Source organism: Somniosus microcephalus, unplaced genomic scaffold (genome assembly GCF_052327205.1).
Source record: "Somniosus microcephalus isolate GS21.2 unplaced genomic scaffold, FLI_Smic_1.0 scaffold63, whole genome shotgun sequence".
In the NCBI taxonomy this organism is placed as follows: Eukaryota; Metazoa; Chordata; class Chondrichthyes; order Squaliformes; family Somniosidae; genus Somniosus; species Somniosus microcephalus.
This window is the reverse complement of record NW_028225250.1, coordinates 84189-98140: the sequence shown is the minus strand read 5'-3', so window position 1 is coordinate 98140 and position 13952 is coordinate 84189. Positions and strand designations below refer to the sequence as shown.

At 52.7% G+C, this 13952-nt stretch overlaps 7 non-coding genes across 7 annotated transcripts; all 7 read left to right on the top strand.

The window, feature by feature from the left end:
- Nucleotides 1-1566: 1566 nt before the first annotated feature.
- Nucleotides 1567-1658, top strand: trnay-gua (transfer RNA tyrosine (anticodon GUA)). The gene is given in 2 exon segments: nucleotides 1567-1603; nucleotides 1623-1658. It is a non-coding gene; the product is annotated as a tRNA-Tyr (tRNA).
- A 3661-nt stretch (nucleotides 1659-5319) lies between these two features.
- trnay-gua (transfer RNA tyrosine (anticodon GUA)) lies at nucleotides 5320-5411 on the top strand. The gene is given in 2 exon segments: nucleotides 5320-5356; nucleotides 5376-5411. It is a non-coding gene; the product is annotated as a tRNA-Tyr (tRNA).
- Nucleotides 5412-7821: 2410 nt separating this feature from the next.
- On the top strand, nucleotides 7822-7913 carry trnay-gua (transfer RNA tyrosine (anticodon GUA)). The gene is given in 2 exon segments: nucleotides 7822-7858; nucleotides 7878-7913. It is a non-coding gene; the product is annotated as a tRNA-Tyr (tRNA).
- Nucleotides 7914-9072: 1159 nt separating this feature from the next.
- On the top strand, nucleotides 9073-9164 carry trnay-gua (transfer RNA tyrosine (anticodon GUA)). The gene is given in 2 exon segments: nucleotides 9073-9109; nucleotides 9129-9164. It is a non-coding gene; the product is annotated as a tRNA-Tyr (tRNA).
- Nucleotides 9165-10323: 1159 nt separating this feature from the next.
- trnay-gua (transfer RNA tyrosine (anticodon GUA)) lies at nucleotides 10324-10415 on the top strand. Its single transcript is given in 2 exon segments — nucleotides 10324-10360; nucleotides 10380-10415. It is a non-coding gene; the product is annotated as a tRNA-Tyr (tRNA).
- Nucleotides 10416-11574: 1159 nt separating this feature from the next.
- On the top strand, nucleotides 11575-11666 carry trnay-gua (transfer RNA tyrosine (anticodon GUA)). The gene is given in 2 exon segments: nucleotides 11575-11611; nucleotides 11631-11666. It is a non-coding gene; the product is annotated as a tRNA-Tyr (tRNA).
- A 1159-nt stretch (nucleotides 11667-12825) lies between these two features.
- Nucleotides 12826-12917, top strand: trnay-gua (transfer RNA tyrosine (anticodon GUA)). Its single transcript is given in 2 exon segments — nucleotides 12826-12862; nucleotides 12882-12917. It is a non-coding gene; the product is annotated as a tRNA-Tyr (tRNA).
- The last annotated feature ends 1035 nt before the right edge of the window (nucleotides 12918-13952 follow it).

Sequence of the window (13952 nt, the reverse complement as noted above, 5' to 3'; positions counted from 1 at the left end):
GCTGCCTGCTGCGCTGAGAAGGCACTTGCCATGCAAGCGGCCAGGCAGCGCTGCCATGTGGGGCATCTTGCAAGGTGTTTACATTTATAACGCGCTGTTTGCAAAAAACTCCGAGCCAGATAGGAGTCAAACCTACAATCTTCTGATTTGTAGTCAGACGCGTTATCCAGGCTGTGGAGAGTAGCTGGCAGCTCACAGTCCCACCAACGCTGCGGCACGAGCAGGTACCGATGACGCGCACGTGACTCCGCCAGGCCAGAAGCGTCAAAATGCGCACGGCAAACTATCGGCAAACAAAAACACCTTTGCCGCTTCCCTTCGATAGCTCAGCTGGTAAAGCGGAGGACTGTAGTGGAATACAAAGCAATGTCATCCTTAGGTCGCTGGTTCAATTCCGGCTCGAAGAAGCTCGCGTGCTTTTGCAGTAAGCGGGTGGTAAGCAGCATTTCGCTCAAAGCTCCTCTCTTCACTTTATAGTGCATCATGTTGCCACGAAGGCACAAGACACCTCTTTTTCTTGTCTCGAACTTTAATGCTCTCTGCGTCCACCAGCACACAGCTGTTTTGCTTGAGCATTTGTGTCTGCTCACCAGCAGGGAGTGCCATTGAGCAGCCACACTTTGAAACACTCAGCACTCACTTTCAGGCAAAAGAAGTCGTCTATCAGTCAGACAGCGCTCTCGGCTGCTCCCTCACGCTCGGGACGGCCGCCACTTTCCGCTCACCTCGCTTCCCTGCCGCAGTCTCGGGATCTTCTCGGCTTCTTTCATCGTTGCTGTGGCTTCACGTCCTACTGCTGCTCGGCAACGCCGATTGGAGCAAAGTATTTAATGAAGTCAAGGAGTGGGCCGATCCTCAAGCAGGATTTCTCTGCCGGTCGCGGAGCAGCGTGGCGGCGAGTGCGAAGAGGCTACTGAGGAGCAAACTATAGCACCATGCACAAAACGGCCGGGGAATTAGCTCAAATGGTAGAGCGCTCGCTTAGCATGTGAGAGGTAGCGGGATCGATGCCCGCATTCTCCACTTTCCTTTTGGCTTAGAGCAATTATTCAGAACGAAATGGGCTCTCGCGTCACTGAACCCCTGTCAGACGGGAAAAACGGACAGCAAATCTTTTTCTGCCATGTCGTCAGCAAGATTTCTTGCTTTTCACATCCAGCAAAGGTGAGAGAAGCCCAAAAAACGACATTGCCAGCACTGACGCCTTCTCCGAAGATTCAACTCAGGATCTTCGCATTAGGAGACTGACGTGCTGCCTGCTGCGCTGAGAAGGCACTTGCCATGCAAGCGGCCAGGCAGCGCTGCCATGTGGGGCATCTTGCAAGGTGTTTACATTTATAACGCGCTGTTTGCAAAAAACTCCGAGCCAGATAGGAGTCAAACCTACAATCTTCTGATTTGTAGTCAGACGCATTATCCAGGCTGTGGAGAGTAGCTGGCAGCTCACAGTCCCACCAACGCTGCGGCACGAGCAGGTACCGATGACGCGCACGTGACTCCGCCAGGCCAGAAGCGTCAAAATGCGCACGGCAAACTATCGGCAAACAAAAGCACCTTTGCCGCTTCCCTTCGATAGCTCAGCTGGTAGAGCGGAGGACTGTAGTGGAATACAAAGCAAAGTCATCCTTAGGTCGCTGGTTCAATTCCGGCTCGAAGGAGCTCGCGTGCTTTTGCAGTAAGCGGGTGGTAAGCAGCATTTCGCTCAAAGCGCCTCTCTTCACTTTATAGTGCATCATGTTGCCACAAAGGCACAAGACACCTCTTTTTCTTGTCTCGAACTTTAATGCTCTCTGCGTCCACCAGCACACAGCTGTTTTGCTTGAGCATTTGTGTCTGCTCACCAGCAGGGAGTGCCATTGAGCAGCAACACTTTGAAACACTCAGCACTCACTTTCAGGCAAAAGAAGTCGTCTATCAGTCAGACAGCGCTCTCGGCTGCTCCCTCACGCTCGGGATGGCCGCCACTTTCCGCTCACCTCGCTTCCCTGCCGCAGTCTCGGGGTCTTCTCGGCTTCTTTCATCATTGCTGTGGCTTCACGTCCTACTGCTGCTCGGCAACGCCGATTGGAGCAAAGTATTTAATGAAGTCAAGGAGTGGGCCAATCCTCAAGCAGGATTTCTCTGCCGGTCGCAGAGCTGCGTGGCGGCGAGTGCGAAGAGGCTACTGAGGAGCAAACTAAAGCACCATGCACAAAGCGACCGGGGAATTAGCTCAAATGGTAGAGCGCTCGCTTAGCATGTGAGAGGTAGCGGGATCGATGCCCGCATTCTCCACTTTCCTTTTGGCTTAGAGCAATTATTCAGAACGAAATGGGCTCTCGCGTCACTGAACCCCTGTCAGACGGGAAAAACGGACAGCAAATCTTTTTCTGCCATGTCGTCAGCAAGATTTCTTGCTTTTCACATCCAGCAAAGGTGAGAGAAGCCCAAAAAACGACTTTGCCAGCACTGACGCCTTCTCCGAAGATTCAACTCAGGATCTTCGCATTAGGAGACTGACGTGCTGCCTGCTGCGCTGAGAAGGCACTTGCCATGCAAGCGGCCAGGCAGCGCTGCCATGTGGGGCATCTTGCAAGGTGTTTACATTTATAACGCGCTGTTTGCAAAAAACTCCGAGCCAGATAGGAGTCAAACCTACAATCTTCTGATTTGTAGTCAGACGCGTTATCCAGGCTGTGGAGAGTAGCTGGCAGCTCACAGTCCCACCAACGCTGCGGCACGAGCAGGTACCGATGACGCGCACGTGACTCCGCCAGGCCAGAAGCGTCAAAATGCGCACGGCAAACTATCGGCAAACAAACGCACCTTTGCCGCTTCCCTTCGATAGCTCAGCTGGTAGAGCGGAGGACTGTAGTGGAATATAAAGCAAAGTCATCCTTAGGTCGCTGGTTCAATTCCGGCTCAAAGGAGCTCGCGTGCTTTTGCAGTAAGCGGGTGGTAAGCAGCATTTCGCTCAAAGCTCCTCTCTTCACTTTATAGTGCATCATGTTGCCACGAAGGCACAAGACACCTCTTTTTCTTGTCTCGAACTTTAATGCTCTCTGCGTCCACCAGCACACAGCTGTTTTGCTTGAGCATTTGTGTCTGCTCACCAGCAGGGAGTGCCATTGAGCAGCAACACTTTGAAACACTCAGCACTCACTTTCAGGCAAAAGAAGTCGTCTATCAGTCAGACAGCGCTCTCGGCTGCTCCCTCACGCTCGGGACGGCCGCCACTTTCCGCTCACCTCGCTTCCCTGCCGCAGTCTCGGGATCTTCTCAGCTTCTTTCATCGTTGCTGTGGCTTCACGCCCTACTGCTGCTCGGCAACGCCGATTGGAGCAAATTATTTAATGAAGTCAAGGAGTGGGCCGATCCTCAAGCAGGATTTCTCTGCCGGTCGCGGAGCAGCGTGGCGGCGAGTGCGAAGAGGCTACTGAGGAGCAAACTAAAGCACCATGCACAAAGCGACCGGGGAATTAGCTCAAATGGTAGAGCGCTCGCTTAGCATGTGAGAGGTAGCGGGATCGATGCCCGCATTCTCCACTTTCCTTTTGGCTTAGAGCAATTATTCAGAACGAAATGGGCTCTCGCGTCACTGAACCCCTGTCAGACGGGAAAAACGGACAGCAAATCTTTTTCTGCCATGTCGTCAGCAAGATTTCTTGCTTTTCACATCCAGCAAAGGTGAGAGAAGCCCAAAAAACGACTTTGCCAGCACTGACGCCTTCTCCGAAGATTCAACTCAGGATCTTCGCATTAGGAGACTGACGTGCTGCCTGCTGCGCTGAGAAGGCACTTGCCATGCAAGCGGCCAGGCAGCGCTGCCATGTGGGGCATCTTGCAAGGTGTTTACATTTATAACGCGCTGTTTGCAAAAAACTCCGAGCCAGATAGGAGTCAAACCTACAATCTTCTGATTTGTAGTCAGACGCGTTATCCAGGCTGTGGAGAGTAGCTGGCAGCTCACAGTCCCACCAACGCTGCGGCACGAGCAGGTACCGATGACGCGCACGTGACTCCGCCAGGCCAGAAGCGTCAAAATGCGCACGGCAAACTATCGGCAAACAAAAGCACCTTTGCCGCTTCCCTTCGATAGCTCAGCTGGTAGAGCGGAGGACTGTAGTGCAATACAAAGCAAAGTCATCCTTAGGTCGCTGGTTCAATTCTGGCTCGAAGGAGCTCGTTTGCTTTTGCAGTAAGCGGGTGGTAAGCAGCATTTCGCTCAAAGCTCCTCTCTTCACTTTATAGTGCATCATGTTGCCACGAAGGCACAAGACACCTCTTTTTCTTGTCTCGAACTTTAATGCTCTCTGCGTCCACCAGCACACAGCTGTTTTGCTTGAGCATTTGTGTCTGCTCACCAGCAGGGAGTGCCATTGAGCAGCAACACTTTGAAACACTCAGCACTCACTTTCAGGCAAAAGAAGTCGCCTATCAGTCAGACAGCGCTCTCGGCTGCTCCCTCACGCTCGGGACGGCCGCCACTTTCCGCTCACCTCGCTTCCCTGCCGCAGTCTCGGGATCTTCTCGGCTTCTTTCATCGTTGCTGTGACTTCACGTCCTACTGCTGCTCAGCAACGCCGATTGGAGCAAAGTATTTAATGAAGTCAAGGCGTGGGCCAATCCTCAAGCAGGATTTCTCTGCCGGTCGCGGAGCTGCGTGGCGGCGAGTGCGAAGAGGCTACTGAGGAGCAAACTAAAGCACCATACACAAAGCGACCGGGGAATTAGCTCAAATGGTAGAGCGCTCGCTTAGCATGTGAGAGGTAGCGGGATCGATGCCCGCATTCTCCACTTTCCTTTTGGCTTAGAGCAATTATTCAGAACGAAATGGGCTCTCGCGTCACTGAACCCCTGTCAGACGGGAAAAACGGACAGCAAATCTTTTTCTGCCATGTCGTCAGCAAGATTTCTTGCTTTTCACATCCAGCAAAGGTGAGAGAAGCCCAAAAAACGACTTTGCCAGCACTGACGCCTTCTCCGAAGATTCAACTCAAGATCTTCGCATTAGGAGACTGACGTGCTGCCTGCTGCGCTGAGAAGGCACTTGCCATGCAAGCGGCCAGGCAGCGCTGCCATGTGGGGCATCTTGCAAGGTGTTTACATTTATAACGCGCTGTTTGCAAAAAACTCCGACCCAGATAGGAGTCAAACCTACAATCTTCTGATTTGTAGTCAGACGCGTTATCCAGGCTGTGGAGAGTAGCTGGCAGCTCACAGTCCCACCAACGCTGCGGCACGAGCAGGTACCGATGACGCGCACGTGACTCCGCCAGGCCAGAAGCGTCAAAATGCGCACGGCAAACTATCGGCAAACAAAAGCACCTTTGCCGCTTCCCTTCGATAGCTCAGCTGGTAGAGCGGAGGACTGTAGTGGAATACAAAGCAAAGTCATCCTTAGGTCGCTGGTTCAATTCCGGCTCGAAGGAGCTCGCGTGCTTTTGCAGTAAGCGGGTGGTAAGCAGCATTTCGCTTAAAGCGCCTCTCTTCACTTTATAGTGCATCATGTTGCCACAAAGGCACAAGACACCTCTTTTTCTTGTCTCGAACTTTAATGCTCTCTGCGTCCACCAGCACACAGCTGTTTTGCTTGAGCATTTGTGTCTGCTCACCAGCAGGGAGTGCCATTGAGCAGCAACACTTTGAAACACTCAGCACTCACTTTCAGGCAAAAGAAGTCGTCTATCAGTCAGACAGCGCTCTCGGCTGCTCCCTCACGCTCGGGACGGACGCCACTTTCCGCTCACCTCGCTTCCCTGCCGCAGTCTCGGGGTCTTCTCGGCTTCTTTCATCGTTGCTGTGGCTTCACGTCCTACTGCTGCTCGGCAACGCCGATTGGAGCAAAGTATTTAATGAAGTCAAGGAGTGGGCCAATCCTCAAGCAGGATTTCTCTGCCGGTCGCAGAGCTGCGTGGCGGCGAGTGCGAAGAGGCTACTGAGGAGCAAACTAAAGCACCATGCACAAAGCGACCGGGGAATTAGCTCAAATGGTAGAGCGCTCGCTTAGCATGTGAGAGGTAGCGGGATCGATGCCCGCATTCTCCACTTTCCTTTTGGCTTAGAGCAATTATTCAGAACGAAATGGGCTCTCGCGTCACTGAACCCCTGTCAGACGGGAAAAACGGACAGCAAATCTTTTTCTGCCATGTCGTCAGCAAGATTTCTTGCTTTTCACATCCAGCAAAGGTGAGAGAAGCCCAAAAAACGACTTTGCCAGCACTGACGCCTTCTCCGAAGATTCAACTCAGGATCTTCGCATTAGGAGACTGACGTGCTGCCTGCTGCGCTGAGAAGGCACTTGCCATGCAAGCGGCCAGGCAGCGCTGCCATGTGGGGCATCTTGCAAGGTGTTTACATTTATAACGCGCTGTTTGCAAAAAACTCCGAGCCAGATAGGAGTCAAACCTACAATCTTCTGATTTCTAGTCAGACGCATTATCCAGGCTGTGGAGAGTAGCTGGCAGCTCACAGTCCCACCAACGCTGCGGCACGAGCAGGTACCGATGACGCGCACGTGACTCCGCCAGGCCAGAAGCGTCAAAATGCGCACGGCAAACTATCGGCAAACAAAAGCACCTTTGCCGCTTCCCTTCGATAGCTCAGCTGGTAGAGCGGAGGACTGTAGTGCAATACAAAGCAAAGTCATCCTTAGGTCGCTGGTTCAATTCTGGCTCGAAGGAGCTCGTGTGCTTTTGCAGTAAGCGGGTGGTAAGCAGCATTTCGCTCAAAGCTCCTCTCTTCACTTTATAGTGCATCATGTTGCCACGAAGGCACAAGACACCTCTTTTTCTTGTCTCGAACTTTAATGCTCTCTGCGTCCACCAGCACACAGCTGTTTTGCTTGAGCATTTGTGTCTGCTCACCAGCAGGGAGTGCCATTGAGCAGCAACACTTTGAAACACTCAGCACTCACTTTCAGGCAAAAGAAGTCGCCTATCAGTCAGACAGCGCTCTCGGCTGCTCCCTCACGCTCGGGACGGCCGCCACTTTCCGCTCACCTCGCTTCCCTGCCGCAGTCTCGGGATCTTCTCGGCTTCTTTCATCGTTGCTGTGACTTCACGTCCTACTGCTGCTCAGCAACGCCGATTGGAGCAAAGTATTTAATGAAGTCAAGGCGTGGGCCAATCCTCAAGCAGGATTTCTCTGCCGGTCGCGGAGCTGCGTGGCGGCGAGTGCGAAGAGGCTACTGAGGAGCAAACTAAAGCACCATACACAAAGCGACCGGGGAATTAGCTCAAATGGTAGAGCGCTCGCTTAGCATGTGAGAGGTAGCGGGATCGATGCCCGCATTCTCCACTTTCCTTTTGGCTTAGAGCAATTATTCAGAACGAAATGGGCTCTCGCGTCACTGAACCCCTGTCAGACGGGAAAAACGGACAGCAAATCTTTTTCTGCCATGTCGTCAGCAAGATTTCTTGCTTTTCACATCCAGCAAAGGTGAGAGAAGCCCAAAAAACGACTTTGCCAGCACTGACGCCTTCTCCGAAGATTCAACTCAAGATCTTCGCATTAGGAGACTGACGTGCTGCCTGCTGCGCTGAGAAGGCACTTGCCATGCAAGCGGCCAGGCAGCGCTGCCATGTGGGGCATCTTGCAAGGTGTTTACATTTATAACGCGCTGTTTGCAAAAAACTCCGACCCAGATAGGAGTCAAACCTACAATCTTCTGATTTGTAGTCAGACGCGTTATCCAGGCTGTGGAGAGTAGCTGGCAGCTCACAGTCCCACCAACGCTGCGGCACGAGCAGGTACCGATGACGCGCACGTGACTCCGCCAGGCCAGAAGCGTCAAAATGCGCACGGCAAACTATCGGCAAACAAAAGCACCTTTGCCGCTTCCCTTCGATAGCTCAGCTGGTAGAGCGGAGGACTGTAGTGGAATACAAAGCAAAGTCATCCTTAGGTCGCTGGTTCAATTCCGGCTCGAAGGAGCTCGCGTGCTTTTGCAGTAAGCGGGTGGTAAGCAGCATTTCGCTTAAAGCGCCTCTCTTCACTTTATAGTGCATCATGTTGCCACAAAGGCACAAGACACCTCTTTTTCTTGTCTCGAACTTTAATGCTCTCTGCGTCCACCAGCACACAGCTGTTTTGCTTGAGCATTTGTGTCTGCTCACCAGCAGGGAGTGCCATTGAGCAGCAACACTTTGAAACACTCAGCACTCACTTTCAGGCAAAAGAAGTCGTCTATCAGTCAGACAGCGCTCTCGGCTGCTCCCTCACGCTCGGGACGGCCGCCACTTTCCGCTCACCTCGCTTCCCTGCCGCAGTCTCGGGGTCTTCTCGGCTTCTTTCATCGTTGCTGTGGCTTCACGTCCTACTGCTGCTCGGCAACGCCGATTGGAGCAAAGTATTTAATGAAGTCAAGGAGTGGGCCAATCCTCAAGCAGGATTTCTCTGCCGGTCGCAGAGCTGCGTGGCGGCGAGTGCGAAGAGGCTACTGAGGAGCAAACTAAAGCACCATGCACAAAGCGACCGGGGAATTAGCTCAAATGGTAGAGCGCTCGCTTAGCATGTGAGAGGTAGCGGGATCGATGCCCGCATTCTCCACTTTCCTTTTGGCTTAGAGCAATTATTCAGAACGAAATGGGCTCTCGCGTCACTGAACCCCTGTCAGACGGGAAAAACGGACAGCAAATCTTTTTCTGCCATGTCGTCAGCAAGATTTCTTGCTTTTCACATCCAGCAAAGGTGAGAGAAGCCCAAAAAACGACTTTGCCAGCACTGACGCCTTCTCCGAAGATTCAACTCAGGATCTTCGCATTAGGAGACTGACGTGCTGCCTGCTGCGCTGAGAAGGCACTTGCCATGCAAGCGGCCAGGCAGCGCTGCCATGTGGGGCATCTTGCAAGGTGTTTACATTTATAACGCGCTGTTTGCAAAAAACTCCGAGCCAGATAGGAGTCAAACCTACAATCTTCTGATTTGTAGTCAGACGCATTATCCAGGCTGTGGAGAGTAGCTGGCAGCTCACAGTCCCACCAACGCTGCGGCACGAGCAGGTACCGATGACGCGCACGTGACTCCGCCAGGCCAGAAGCGTCAAAATGCGCACGGCAAACTATCGGCAAACAAAAGCACCTTTGCCGCTTCCCTTCGATAGCTCAGCTGGTAGAGCGGAGGACTGTAGTGCAATACAAAGCAAAGTCATCCTTAGGTCGCTGGTTCAATTCCGGCTCGAAGGAGCTCGTGTGCTTTTGCAGTAAGCGGGTGGTAAGCAGCATTTCGCTCAAAGCTCCTCTCTTCACTTTATAGTGCATCATGTTGCCACGAAGGCACAAGACACCTCTTTTTCTTGTCTCGAACTTTAATGCTCTCTGCGTCCACCAGCACACAGCTGTTTTGCTTGAGCATTTGTGTCTGCTCACCAGCAGGGAGTGCCATTGAGCAGCAACACTTTGAAACACTCAGCACTCACTTTCAGGCAAAAGAAGTCGCCTATCAGTCAGACAGCGCTCTCGGCTGCTCCCTCACGCTCGGGACGGCCGCCACTTTCCGCTCACCTCGCTTCCCTGCCGCAGTCTCGGGATCTTCTCGGCTTCTTTCATCGTTGCTGTGACTTCACGTCCTACTGCTGCTCAGCAACGCCGATTGGAGCAAAGTATTTAATGAAGTCAAGGCGTGGGCCAATCCTCAAGCAGGATTTCTCTGCCGGTCGCGGAGCTGCGTGGCGGCGAGTGCGAAGAGGCTACTGAGGAGCAAACTAAAGCACCATACACAAAGCGACCGGGGAATTAGCTCAAATGGTAGAGCGCTCGCTTAGCATGTGAGAGGTAGCGGGATCGATGCCCGCATTCTCCACTTTCCTTTTGGCTTAGAGCAATTATTCAGAACGAAATGGGCTCTCGCGTCACTGAACCCCTGTCAGACGGGAAAAACGGACAGCAAATCTTTTTCTGCCATGTCGTCAGCAAGATTTCTTGCTTTTCACATCCAGCAAAGGTGAGAGAAGCCCAAAAAACGACTTTGCCAGCACTGACGCCTTCTCCGAAGATTCAACTCAAGATCTTCGCATTAGGAGACTGACGTGCTGCCTGCTGCGCTGAGAAGGCACTTGCCATGCAAGCGGCCAGGCAGCGCTGCCATGTGGGGCATCTTGCAAGGTGTTTACATTTATAACGCGCTGTTTGCAAAAAACTCCGACCCAGATAGGAGTCAAACCTACAATCTTCTGATTTGTAGTCAGACGCGTTATCCAGGCTGTGGAGAGTAGCTGGCAGCTCACAGTCCCACCAACGCTGCGGCACGAGCAGGTACCGATGACGCGCACGTGACTCCGCCAGGCCAGAAGCGTCAAAATGCGCACGGCAAACTATCGGCAAACAAAAGCACCTTTGCCGCTTCCCTTCGATAGCTCAGCTGGTAGAGCGGAGGACTGTAGTGGAATACAAAGCAAAGTCATCCTTAGGTCGCTGGTTCAATTCCGGCTCGAAGGAGCTCGTGTGCTTTTGCAGTAAGCGGGTGGTAAGCAGCATTTCGCTTAAAGCGCCTCTCTTCACTTTATAGTGCATCATGTTGCCACAAAGGCACAAGACACCTCTTTTTCTTGTCTCGAACTTTAATGCTCTCTGCGTCCACCAGCACACAGCTGTTTTGCTTGAGCATTTGTGTCTGCTCACCAGCAGGGAGTGCCATTGAGCAGCAACACTTTGAAACACTCAGCACTCACTTTCAGGCAAAAGAAGTCGTCTATCAGTCAGACAGCGCTCTCGGCTGCTCCCTCACGCTCGGGACGGCCGCCACTTTCCGCTCACCTCGCTTCCCTGCCGCAGTCTCGGGGTCTTCTCGGCTTCTTTCATCGTTGCTGTGGCTTCACGTCCTACTGCTGCTCGGCAACGCCGATTGGAGCAAAGTATTTAATGAAGTCAAGGAGTGGGCCAATCCTCAAGCAGGATTTCTCTGCCGGTCGCAGAGCTGCGTGGCGGCGAGTGCGAAGAGGCTACTGAGGAGCAAACTAAAGCACCATGCACAAAGCGACCGGGGAATTAGCTCAAATGGTAGAGCGCTCGCTTAGCATGTGAGAGGTAGCGGGATCGATGCCCGCATTCTCCACTTTCCTTTTGGCTTAGAGCAATTATTCAGAACGAAATGGGCTCTCGCGTCACTGAACCCCTGTCAGACGGGAAAAACGGACAGCAAATCTTTTTCTGCCATGTCGTCAGCAAGATTTCTTGCTTTTCACATCCAGCAAAGGTGAGAGAAGCCCAAAAAACGACTTTGCCAGCACTGACGCCTTCTCCGAAGATTCAACTCAGGATCTTCGCATTAGGAGACTGACGTGCTGCCTGCTGCGCTGAGAAGGCACTTGCCATGCAAGCGGCCAGGCAGCGCTGCCATGTGGGGCATCTTGCAAGGTGTTTACATTTATAACGCGCTGTTTGCAAAAAACTCCGAGCCAGATAGGAGTCAAACCTACAATCTTCTGATTTGTAGTCAGACGCATTATCCAGGCTGTGGAGAGTAGCTGGCAGCTCACAGTCCCACCAACGCTGCGGCACGAGCAGGTACCGATGACGCGCACGTGACTCCGCCAGGCCAGAAGCGTCAAAATGCGCACGGCAAACTATCGGCAAACAAAAGCACCTTTGCCGCTTCCCTTCGATAGCTCAGCTGGTAGAGCGGAGGACTGTAGTGCAATACAAAGCAAAGTCATCCTTAGGTCGCTGGTTCAATTCCGGCTCGAAGGAGCTCGTGTGCTTTTGCAGTAAGCGGGTGGTAAGCAGCATTTCGCTCAAAGCTCCTCTCTTCACTTTATAGTGCATCATGTTGCCACGAAGGCACAAGACACCTCTTTTTCTTGTCTCGAACTTTAATGCTCTCTGCGTCCACCAGCACACAGCTGTTTTGCTTGAGCATTTGTGTCTGCTCACCAGCAGGGAGTGCCATTGAGCAGCAACACTTTGAAACACTCAGCACTCACTTTCAGGCAAAAGAAGTCGCCTATCAGTCAGACAGCGCTCTCGGCTGCTCCCTCACGCTCGGGACGGCCGCCACTTTCCGCTCACCTCGCTTCCCTGCCGCAGTCTCGGGATCTTCTCGGCTTCTTTCATCGTTGCTGTGACTTCACGTCCTACTGCTGCTCAGCAACGCCGATTGGAGCAAAGTATTTAATGAAGTCAAGGCGTGGGCCAATCCTCAAGCAGGATTTCTCTGCCGGTCGCGGAGCTGCGTGGCGGCGAGTGCGAAGAGGCTACTGAGGAGCAAACTAAAGCACCATACACAAAGCGACCGGGGAATTAGCTCAAATGGTAGAGCGCTCGCTTAGCATGTGAGAGGTAGCGGGATCGATGCCCGCATTCTCCACTTTCCTTTTGGCTTAGAGCAATTATTCAGAACGAAATGGGCTCTCGCGTCACTGAACCCCTGTCAGACGGGAAAAACGGACAGCAAATCTTTTTCTGCCATGTCGTCAGCAAGATTTCTTGCTTTTCACATCCAGCAAAGGTGAGAGAAGCCCAAAAAACGACTTTGCCAGCACTGACGCCTTCTCCGAAGATTCAACTCAAGATCTTCGCATTAGGAGACTGACGTGCTGCCTGCTGCGCTGAGAAGGCACTTGCCATGCAAGCGGCCAGGCAGCGCTGCCATGTGGGGCATCTTGCAAGGTGTTTACATTTATAACGCGCTGTTTGCAAAAAACTCCGACCCAGATAGGAGTCAAACCTACAATCTTCTGATTTGTAGTCAGACGCGTTATCCAGGCTGTGGAGAGTAGCTGGCAGCTCACAGTCCCACCAACGCTGCGGCACGAGCAGGTACCGATGACGCGCACGTGACTCCGCCAGGCCAGAAGCGTCAAAATGCGCACGGCAAACTATCGGCAAACAAAAGCACCTTTGCCGCTTCCCTTCGATAGCTCAGCTGGTAGAGCGGAGGACTGTAGTGGAATACAAAGCAAAGTCATCCTTAGGTCGCTGGTTCAATTCCGGCTCGAAGGAGCTCGCGTGCTTTTGCAGTAAGCGGGTGGTAAGCAGCATTTCGCTTAAAGCGCCTCTCTTCACTTTATAGTGCATCATGTTGCCACAAAGGCACAAGACACCTCTTTTTCTTGTCTCGAACTTTAATGCTCTCTGCGTCCACCAGCACACAGCTGTTTTGCTTGAGCATTTGTGTCTGCTCACCAGCAGGGAGTGCCATTGAGCAGCAACACTTTGAAACACTCAGCACTCACTTTCAGGCAAAAGAAGTCGTCTATCAGTCAGACAGCGCTCTCGGCTGCTCCCTCACGCTCGGGACGGCCGCCACTTTCCGCTCACCTCGCTTCCCTGCCGCAGTCTCGGGGTCTTCTCGGCTTCTTTCATCGTTGCTGTGGCTTCACGTCCTACTGCTGCTCGGCAACGCCGATTGGAGCAAAGTATTTAATGAAGTCAAGGAGTGGGCCAATCCTCAAGCAGGATTTCTCTGCCGGTCGCAGAGCTGCGTGGCGGCGAGTGCGAAGAGGCTACTGAGGAGCAAACTAAAGCACCATGCACAAAGCGACCGGGGAATTAGCTCAAATGGTAGAGCGCTCGCTTAGCATGTGAGAGGTAGCGGGATCGATGCCCGCATTCTCCACTTTCCTTTTGGCTTAGAGCAATTATTCAGAACGAAATGGGCTCTCGCGTCACTGAACCCCTGTCAGACGGGAAAAACGGACAGCAAATCTTTTTCTGCCATGTCGTCAGCAAGATTTCTTGCTTTTCACATCCAGCAAAGGTGAGAGAAGCCCAAAAAACGACTTTGCCAGCACTGACGCCTTCTCCGAAGATTCAACTCAGGATCTTCGCATTAGGAGACTGACGTGCTGCCTGCTGCGCTGAGAAGGCACTTGCCATGCAAGCGGCCAGGCAGCGCTGCCATGTGGGGCATCTTGCAAGGTGTTTACATTTATAACGCGCTGTTTGCAAAAAACTCCGAGCCAGATAGGAGTCAAACCTACAATCTTCTGATTTCTAGTCAGACGCATTATCCAGGCTGTGGAGAGTAGCTGGCAG